Below are 9,684 nucleotides of genomic sequence, written 5' to 3'. Positions count from 1 at the left end.
GAGAACTCGGGGCCCCGCTCCTCAGTGTGCCCCCAGAGAAAAGCAGTCAGTCATTCCCGTGTCCCCAGTCTCCGTCCGCACTCCGTGCTCACCTGGCCTGTGACCGAGCGTTTCTATGTCAGGCACCCGACCCCATGTGGAGTCTCCAAACCCAGCAGATCCCTGCGGTGCGCTCCCGCGCCGCTCCTCCCGGGGGAGGGAGGGGAGTCTCCCCGGATCTGCCGCTTGTTGGGTCCCTGCTGGAGGAGCAGTGGCCCGACTGGGCCGCGGATCACAGTTTATGGCAACCCCGAGCTGAGAGCCCGCGCCTCTGCTCCGTCTCTGCAGCCAGCTTCCCGCTCCGATACCTGGGAGCTCTGCCGCACTCAGGCACCCCCCGGTCTTTCTGTGACCCCGAGGGTCCTGAGACCACACTGTCCCAGGAGGGTTCCACCCCCTGCTTAGCCACTGGAGCGACGTCCCTCAGCGGAGCCGACTTCTAAAAGTTCCGATTTTGTGCTCTGCGGCTCTATCACTTGCCAGAAGCGGCCGACGGAGGCCTTCTCCCCCACCGTCTATCCTCCCGAATATCACCTCGTATTCACTTCTCCGCACGTCCTACCTTCCAGAAAGTGGTCGCTTTTCTGTTCAGAGAATTGTTGCTATTCTTTTCTTTGATCTCCTGTTGAGTTCGTAGGTGTTCAGAATGGTTTGATCCCTATCCAGCTGAATTCTGGAGACCAGATGAAATCCAGGTCTCCTACTCCTCCGCCATCTTGCTCTGCCCCCCTCTATGCTACTTCTTGACAATAGGGACCTGAAGAATTGTCACCATAAAACCTGACTATTACTGACTATTATCATCCATAGACATGATGTACAGATGGCCTAGCCTCAATTCTGCCTTTCAGTATCTCTGGAGGTGGGCAGAACATAATTTGAGATATAATGCTTGCTGTGGTAACATCTGGAATAGCTAGAGTTCATGGCAGTCCTCTTTTTAGATTTTACAGTTGACAGCTAGAAGTGAGTGTTGCTCACAATAATGGATGCTGCACCTCTTGAACTTGGTTGAACTGAAGTTTGTTTCAGGAGGCAACCCTTCCAATTGTTTTGGCATTTTAAAAGCTTGATGCTTCTTGGTTTGATGCACTGTTTTCTCCTTTGAAGTCAAAAACCGCAGTCGGCATTTGAAACACTGAAAGATTCTTGTTCTGGTGCCTCCAGTAATGATTTATGTAGAGTAGAGTGTGATTCATGTAGAGTATGAATGAAAGCTCTGAAAATGTTGAGACAGAATGGACAAAGCAAATTCTTAGTGTTTTCATGGCATGTTCTGGAACATGTTTCCACATTAGCAAAGGCTGACGATCTGTAATTGCAAATCTGGCACACATAGGGCATTTCACCAGGCTTATGATTGTCCTTCATGTGCTGTAAGAGAACCTGATCTGTTTTGAATGACAATCCGCAAACTTTACAGACAGCGGAGGACTTCTGGGTGGTGTGTACACTTTCAATGTGACACTGCAGCTGAAAGGGAGTGGGAAACCGGGGGTGGTGATGCTGGCAGGTGGTGTGGCTTTCCCAGCTGTCACCCTTCTGCTTCTCAAGTTCCAAATGGCTCCTCACATGGCTCATAAACTTGACATTCTTTAGAACTTCCAAACAGCTGAGGCATTTAAAGGTTGTGTGAGTCTTCTGTTTTGGCTGCCTGTCTCCTTTATGCCACACATAGTAAAAGTCATGAAGTAACATGATCAGATTTTCTTTCTTAGGATCAACAGTCTAATTTTGACTTGCTAGACTCAAAACGTCTGGTTTTTCCAGGCTTTTCAAGCTATTTTTTGTGTGTCTAGATCCATAAGATTGAAATATGTCCTATCATTTACAGAAGTCCAAGAAAATAATGCTCCATTCTGAACATGGCTTAATGAAGATGGAACACATTTTGAGGTTGTGCTCATGCTCACTGTAGGAGAGAAATGGCCACAGCTGAGGAATGTCCTCCTGGGATTCAATCACTGAGTTTAGGTCTTTTGGGATTTCCACTGTTTATATTGGAAGCGGGAAGTTGCTTTGAATTGCAAGGACTTCTTGCCTCCTACAAAAAGTATAACTCCAAGTAGACAGTGAGATAGAGAGAGAGCAAATCTGAGGGACAGCGAGGCATGACTTGTGGTGAGCTCATTTTAGAATCAGGTTTAGACGAAGGCTCAAAAATAATAGGATGATCTATTACTCTCCACGCAGATTGGGGTGGCCACTATGAGGGCCCATGGGTCATGTGGTTTGCAGGCTGCAATGCACAAGCAGGATCTTGACTCCAGTAGCCTTTCTTTCTTTTGGAATAACATTCCAGGGTCACTCTGTTCAAAATGTTTGAAATGACTGGTTTTGAATTTGAAATCGCTCTGATAAAGAGAATTTCTGCATCTTCATTTACATGTTCCACTCCTACTAAAATCAGCTCGACATCTTCATTTTCTCTGTTCCTGTGTTTGGATTCTATGTTCTTCTCTGGTTGGTTTTGGCACTTGTTTGTCCTCACATGACAAGGAAAGACCTGCCATTTTACAACTGCTTTTTGCCTGAAGAGGTCCCTTCAACTTCCAGTGCTTTCTTTTTGTAAATTACTATCTGGATAAAACTAATAGTATTTACTCCAAAAACCAAAATCATTGCCTATTTAATCCTCTCCTGAAATGCTGAGATAACTATTAGCATCCTTATTTTACACCTGAGAAAACAGGCTCCGACTATTTAGGTGACAAGATAGTCCTAGAGTTACCTCTCCAGCCCCCAGGTCTCCAGCAATTGCAAGCTCAACATGCCCTCTTGCAGGGCCATGACTGGGGTGAGGCAGGTGAGGGATTGGGGCACAATATTTAAGGGCAAGAGTTAAAGAGGCACAGGTTCAGCATCTCAGAGCACCTGCCTCCTGCATTTTAGCACCCTAGGCATCACGCTAGCCTCCCCCTACTCCCAGGTGTACCTTCTGGGATATTTAAGATCTCTAGCCAATCTTACCAAAACTTAGACCCTAAAAAAAGTCTTGCTCCTCCTGCTGTATTCCTTTTCTGAGTAAGCACTCCTAGTCACTCAGTTCACAAACTTTGGAGACATCCTTTGTCAATCTTTCCCCCATACCCCATAGCCAATCAATTAGCAAACCCTGCCTGCTCTGTTTTCCAAAGATATCCAGGACCTGACCACACTCTTCTACCCCTACTGCCCCCTCCCTGATCCAAGACACCACATTCTCTCCCTGGAGCATGACTACAGGCATCTTATTCTCTCCCTGGATCATGTTTGAAGATACCATGTTCTGTCCCTGGATCATTGCAGAAGTTTCCAACCCCATACCTCTTTTGTCATATCTCTTCATAGCGTCCCCAGTGCTCCTATTAAAATATGTAAAAGAGCTTGCAGGCAGTCTTTTGCTTATAGAACTCCAATGGCTTCCCAACTCACTCAGAAGAAAGGCCAATGAACACAAAATGTCAAAAAGAGCCCTAGGCCTTTGGCCCATACCCACCAGTCCTTAACTTTTCTGCCTCTCCTTCCCTCCACTGCACCTACTCCGTGAGTCTGGAAGGCACCACACCCTGTACTTCCTCAGGACTTTTGTGGCTTGCCCTGCCTTGAGTGTTCAGATACCCCCATCCTGGTTCCTGGCCTTCTTCAGGTCCACAGCTTCTCAGTAAGGCTTCCCTAACCATGCTATCAAAAATCACCACCTCCCCCAACTCACACGCCCTACTCACCCCAGTGCTATTTCTCAACTTAGTACTTATCACCTGCCTAAGACCCAATACAGTTGACCCTGAACAACATAGGTTGGAACTGCACAGGTCCACTTATATGCACATTTTTTTCAATAAATATGGCAGAGTGCTATAAATGTATTTTCTCTTGCGATTTTCTTTTTTTTTTTTTTTAAGATTTTGTTTTTAAGTAATCTACACACCCAACGTAGGGCTTAAACTCACAACCCAAAGTTCAAGAGTCTCATGCTCTACTGACTCAGCCAGGTGCCCCTCCTTATGATTTTCTTAATAACGTTTTCTGTTTTCTAGCTTACTATGTTATGAGAATACAATATACCATACATGAAAATACAAAATATGTATGAGTTGACTGTTTATACTATCAGTAAGGCATCCAGTCAACAGTAGGCTAATAGTAGTTAGATTTGGGGGGAGTCAAAAGTTTACACAGATTTTCTACTGCTCAGGGAGTTGGTGCTCCTAACCCCTTCCATGCTGGTCAAGGGTCAACTCTATATAAATGTACCTTGCTTTTGTTTTCTATCTCCACCCACTAGGTGGAGGGAGGAAAGGGACTTGTGTTTCCTTTACTGCTGTATCCTAAGTTCCAGACATCCTAGATGTCTAGCATACTGTCAATGCTAAATCTTTGCTACACAAATAATTAGTAGCTGTTATCAATATAATCACTTACGTGTGCAATAGGCCCAAACCCACTAATTCCAAGCTTTCCAAGCATTTAGTGAAATCCAAATCGAAATGATTTAACATTATCAGGCAAGGGAAACATTCCAGCCAGTATGTAGGGCTGGGTATGTGTAGCTGTAACAAAAGTTTTCTGAAACAATACCTCCCCTGTAGTGGATATGCAACCTTCTATGCTATTAACAAATTTTATCAATGCTAAAGAACAGTTAGTGTTTCCCTTTTCCCATTTCTGAAATAAGACTGCATCTCATCAGTGACATTTAATAGTTTGTTTGGCAGCATGTGTTCTTTGTATTATAGGGTGATAGGAGAAATAATGTTGTGTCTTACAGTTGATGGCATCTTAGATTCAATGAAAAATTCTAATTTTTTTCCATAAGCTCATTGTGGACCATTAAATTTATTTTGCAATTCACTAATAGGATGCTAGCTGCATTTTTGCAAATGGTTTAAGCCAGGGATTGGCCCACCTCCTGTTTTTGCATAGACAGTGAGCTAAAATGGCTTTTACATTTTTAAGGGTTTTACACACACACACATACACACACACACACACATATGTGTGTATATATTTTTTTACTTTATATATATATTATATGTTATATATATATCATGTCATATATATATATTATATATGTATATTACACTTATTATGTACATACTACATTTAAAAAAAAAAAAACTTGGGTTGGGAAGACCCAAAGGAATATTTTGTGACATGTGAAAATTATGACATTCAAATTTCAGTGTCCACAAATAAAATTTTATTGGAACACATCAGTGATCACTGGTTTAAGGCTACTGTCGGTGGCTGCTTCGGCATTACTATGGCAGAGTCCAGCCCTGCAACAGAGCCTGCATGTCTCCTAATGCCTATAATATTTACTATGTTACAGAAAAAGTTTGTCCACCCATGGTTTAAAAGAAGCAAAGCGGAAGATACCAAACTTATTAGTTCACCAGTCCCAGGAGTGTTCCAGATGATTCGGTGGCCTCCATATTTCCCACTCTGGGCCGCAAGGGAGGCAAAAGCTGGAGCATCCTTGTTTCTGCTTTCCTGAGAAATTTCCCTCGCATTCAGCTGCACCAAGTCGTGCTCCAGTGGAGCTCTGACCTTGCTCTCCAAATGCCTTTCTGAGTGAGGTCTGATCACTCAGAAAGTGGGATCACTGAGATCCTGTTTGGATTTTCGGCTGTTGACCAGAGTGATTGCCAAAACCTTCGATGCAAATCGCCCCCACCAAGGAAAGAATGTGGGTGGGGGCTTCAAGGCCAGGTCCAGGGGCTGCCTGCCAGGTTGGAGGTGGGTGGTGGGAGTGCCCCCTCCTCTCTCTGTCCTCCCAAGCCCCACCACTTATCTCCAGTTCAGCTGGGTCTTGAGCTATCAGGGGTCAGCAGGGGCAAGGGAAGGGGGTCCACGCAGCTTTTCCAACAGAGCTCAAGCTAAAGGAACCGAAAAAGGCACATGTCTTCTTCCAGGCGCTAGAAGTTCTCACAGATCACTCCAGCTACGGAGAACAAAAACCCGTTCTCTCTGTCCCTGTCCCCACAGACAGCACGGGGAGCTGGTCTCACTCCACAATTGCCCAGGTGGTCTGAACTGGAAGAATCAGCTCCCAGGGGATGCCCAGGAGTCCCCACTTTAATCCCAAGAGCTTTTTCTAGACCTCAGCCCACTCCTTTCGGAATCCGTTTCCAAGGCTCAAAGGTCATATGCTGGTTTGCTCTGGTCATCTCTCGCCTCTTCACGCTCCCTTCCCTTAACATCTTCTAAGTTGAATCTCAGGCTATCCTTCCCGATGCCCTTAGAGCCCTCTTTGACTACCGATCTTTTCGGGAAGGGAGGGCTTCAAGCTTCCCTGACAGCCAGAAAATACTTGTATTCCCACTCCTTCCAGTGCATCCAAGTCACAGAATTAGAACAGAAATCCAGTTTGCTAATTAAAATGTTCTAAAGTGCCATAACCTGATATGATTTCAAAAATACCTTTCTTACCAAACCAACATATTGTATACCTTAAATTTACCCAATATTATATGTCAATAAAGGTTGGTAAATAAATAAAATGTCATTATGTGTAAATGTGACAAATGAAACTCAAAGTGGCGTCGGAACAGAGGGTCCTTAATCTTGCCTGGGAGCTATGGAAAGAACTGCCTTTTGGGCTTTTCAAGTAGCCCTGGGCATCTCCAGTAGGAAAGCAGGGTTAAGTGAAGTGACAGGTTTCCACAGTAGAAAAGTCTCAATGGTAAGAAATTCCTCCTGGACCCCCATAGGTTCCTAGTACTTTGCCCTGTCCCACTCTGTTCCAGCCACACTGCCCTTTTTGCATTAGGACCTTTGCACTTGTTCCTTATTTCTGGAATATTTTTCAGACAGACACTCTCTTGGTTCTTGTCCCATATCCAAGTCTTTGTGGCAGAGCTGCTTCTCAATGGAGCCCACCTTGACCACCCTATTTAAAATGCCCACTCTCCCCCACCTAGAATGCCCCATTGCCCTGCTCTATGCCCTGTGCATCTTTCCATGGCTCTCATCCCCTTCTAATAGACTATGTGATTACTAATTTGTTATGCTTATTGCCTGCCTCACTTGCTGGAATCTGAGTCCCATGAACACAACGACTTTTATCTGTTTCATTCACTGACCTATATCAAAGAGGTCAAATGGACCACAGCAGACATTCAAGAATATTTGTTGAATAAATGTACATGGATGTATTTAGAAATAGATTCAGCCATTCTAACGGATTAGATGGTGCTCAGTTTTATATGATTTCTGCCTGGTGGCAATGCTGGCGGTTGCCAAACTGTTTTCCAAGCACAGCATTGAAATTTTAAATTTCTAAAATGTTTGAAAGTAATGTTTAAAGTTGTAAAATATGATGAGGCCAAATAAATCACATCTGTGTGGTTATTTGGCCTGTGAATTATCAGTTAGGCACTTCAAACTTAAAGATATGTTAATTTGGGCACCTGGGTGATTCAGTTCTTAAGCATCTGCCTTTGGCTCAGATCATGATCCCTGAGTCCAGGGATCAAGCCCTGCATCTGGCTCCCTGCTTGGTGGGAAGCTTGCTTCTCCCTCCCACTCCTCTCGTGCTGTCTCTCACTTTCTCTTTTTCAAATAAATAAATAAATAAATAAATAAATAATCTTTAAAGAAAAAAAGGTATGTTAATTTAAATTAATTTTTTTTAATATTTTATTTTTAAGTAACCTCTACAGCCAAGGTGCGGTTCAAACCTATAAGCAAGAGTTACTTGTTCCCCAGACTGAACCAGCTTCATGTCCCAAGACATGTTAATTTTATAATTCACTAGTTTATAATGTAGTCAGTGGTACCATGTAAGGTGGGATGATGTGCAACAATAGGGTCCAAAACTCTCCATAGAAATCCTTCTGGTGATTTTAGTAGTAGCTCAGTCTCAGAATCAGCCCAAATCCCACCTCCCATTGATATTTTAGGTTATCACTTTTGTAAAGCCATTTAATCTATGAGGATTAAGCCTGTGGTTTTTATCCTGTTGCACATTAGACTTGCCCAGGGAACTCTTAGAAACACACTTGCCCAAACCAGATGCTGGCCAATTAGATTAAAATTTAAGGGAGTCCCTTTACAAACCCTCAACAGCCATGTGCCCTCCACCTGAGAAAACACCCAGTGGCTTTGGGAGTTCCTTTTCCCACTTCCACCTAACAGGAGAAGGGCTTTCCCTGCACGTTTTCAGATTCATTTTAGCGTGCATAGCCCAGGGTGTCAAATCCTTCGTGGGCAACAATCAATGTGACAATTTGAAATAGAGGTAAGAACAGGAATGCCACCTCTAATGACTGCATGATAATCCTTTTGATTTGGGGCATATAGCCCAGAAGACATTCAAGGGAGTAAGTGAAGCTGCTATAAGAAAACCCCTTCTATCCTCATGGACTATTTATTATATATTTTCCAACATTTCCATCCAGAAAAACCAGAGTGGTGATTCTCAGCAAGGGGCAATTTTGCTCCTTAAGGGGCATTTGATCATGTCTGGAGATGTTTTGTTTTGTTTTTAAGATTTTATTTATTTATTTAGAGAAAGAGAGCATGCAAGTGTGGGGAGGGGCAGAGGGAAAGGAGAGAGAGAATCTCAAGCGGATTCGAGGCTCTATCTCATGACCCTGAGATCATGACCTGAGCTGAAATCAAGAGTCAGATGCTTGACCAGCTGAGGCACCCAGGTGCCCCTGGAGATGTTTTTTGACTGTCATGGTATTTTGATCATCACTATTAGCATCTAGTGAGTAAAGATCAAGGATATTGTTAAAACATCCTACAATACTCAGAATGCCCTCCCTGCCACGACCCACCACCACCACCACAATGAATTATCCAGCTCAAAATGTCAATAGTGCCTGGGTTGAGAATCCCTGGTCCAGAGCAAAAGAAACTGCCCCACTCCTTCTCTGCATGATGTCCTTGGCAACCTCTTTATAGCAAGGAGTCAGCTTTCCTGACCAAGTGCTAAGACAGTTATCTGATAAACTTTAATAGGACCAAAATGTATTTTTGAAAATTAGTCATCCTTTCCCTGAGATGACTGCCAGTGAAGTTATTGACATTTAATCTTTTCCTTTTAGATTTGGTGTTAACAATGGTGATGACTAACTATTCTATTTTCCTACAAAATGTTCCTAACAAGAGTGAATCTTTGATTTGGCTTGCTTGCAATCTTTCACTTTGCAGCAAGACTGTAATAAAATGTAAGTGCTTGCAACTAAATCATCTTGAGATTTTCTTTTCTTTTAACAGAAATAAAAGCTATTTTTTCCAATAAGATTTTATTACGTCTAAAAATTACCTGTAAAAACTTATATTTATCTGGTTTTATCAATTCCATATTATTAATAATTATATGATAAATCAATAAAAAAAATTTGGGCCTTATGCTTCCAGGAAATTATTTTTTAAATTTCATTATCAACTTATAAATATGAGGAATAAGAGAGCGTTCAGAGAGGGTAAACAATAAAAGATTTTCAAGCATAAAATAGATCATGTTCTATAAAATTCTATGGGGGAAGTGGACTAGAAAGGAAGATTAAATGAGAAAAAAAACTAGTGTAAATGTTCTGTCCATTACTAAGCGCTCATTTTCATATTTTTTAAATGGATGATGGCGAATATCAGAACCCTATGTTATTTACATTCTTTTGGATACATGTAAAAAAGTGATATTAACAGTTT

At 42.7% G+C, this 9,684-nt stretch overlaps 1 pseudogene; it reads right to left on the bottom strand.

Moving 5' to 3' along the window:
- Window positions 1-979: 979 nt before the first annotated feature.
- LOC148162313 (zinc finger protein 280B-like) lies at window positions 980-2,829 on the bottom strand (annotated as a pseudogene).
- Between the last annotated feature and the right edge of the window lie 6,855 nt (window positions 2,830-9,684).

Source organism: Eumetopias jubatus, unplaced genomic scaffold (assembly GCF_037043125.1).
Source record: "Eumetopias jubatus isolate StellerSeaLion01/CBP00866 unplaced genomic scaffold, mEumJub1_p1.0 scaffold_16, whole genome shotgun sequence".
NCBI lineage: Eukaryota > Metazoa > Chordata > Mammalia > Carnivora > Otariidae > Eumetopias > Eumetopias jubatus.
Note: the sequence above shows the minus strand (reverse complement) of the source record. Positions and strands in the feature narration are given on the sequence as shown.